At 38.5% G+C, this 941-nt stretch overlaps 1 protein-coding gene across 1 annotated transcript in view; it reads left to right on the top strand.

Annotated features, from left to right (window-relative positions):
- LOC118340850 (tyrosine-protein phosphatase non-receptor type 14-like) overlaps positions 1–941 on the top strand; it is a gene marked incomplete in the record, with an annotated part of 44,943 nt that overhangs the window by 17,869 nt on the left and 26,133 nt on the right.

The following is a 941-nucleotide window of genomic DNA, read 5'->3' as shown; positions in this document are numbered from 1 at the left end:
TACTTTATTTATCCCGAGGGAAGTTCAAGTTCACACGTTCATACGTTATACATAGCCACGGCCACTATGTCCCAAATATAAAGGGAAGAGTTTGGTAACTCCACTACATTTATGCCTTTTTTCATATTTCCTGTACTTTTAAAAATAGTAGCGCAGAAATAGAACAGAATTGGCCTTTAGTGTCCATTGAGGGAAACATTCCCTTTGGCTCCGTAAACACAGTCAAATATCATGTCCATGTTAACATTGAGGAAAGAGGTATAGTGGGGTTGAAAACACAACTTAAAACTTTAAAAAATTGTCTGTGACATATATAAGTAAACAGAAAAATATATGACTACCAGGTTGCAGTGTCACTCATGACTTAACTGTTGGGAGAAAATGCTCATATCAGTATAACTTTGAATGTTTTCAGCCTCTAAGGCCTGGTCACACAGAGGTTCATGTACTGTGTGGTTCTCTGATTTCTTCTGATGGCTGTATCTGCTGGTTTGAGTAACAGACGATCAATCAGAGCTAAGCAGGCTGGATTATGAATGGGCCTGTCATCTCTCCCACTTAGACAGCTAGTGTGGATGAGACTGACATCCACTAGACTGATGTAATTTCAGTCTGATACCACAATGTGTGCAGGGATAGGAATCAATTCTGCTTATTGGTCCAATTCTTTATTGATCCTCTTATTTATTCCTGATCAGTGTTCTGTGCGGACGAAACAGTTTGCCTGCACAGGTTTTTAGCATCAGTACAACAGTTTTATTATGTCAGAGTCTGAACACAATGTAGAAACAGATGACAGAATATTTGTACAGCATTCATTTTCATTTAGGTAATTGTTTGCGTTTACATAAAAACACATAACATATCTCAACAGTCTTCTCGTCAATTCGGCATCAACTCGTTACCAGCCTCACTATTTCAATGGGAGAAGAACACACACA

This window comes from Morone saxatilis, unplaced genomic scaffold (genome assembly GCF_004916995.1).
Source record: "Morone saxatilis isolate NCDOM2014 unplaced genomic scaffold, NCSU_SB_2.0 Contig7, whole genome shotgun sequence".
NCBI lineage: Eukaryota > Metazoa > Chordata > Actinopteri > Moronidae > Morone > Morone saxatilis.
This window is presented reverse-complemented; position numbering and strand designations above follow the sequence as displayed.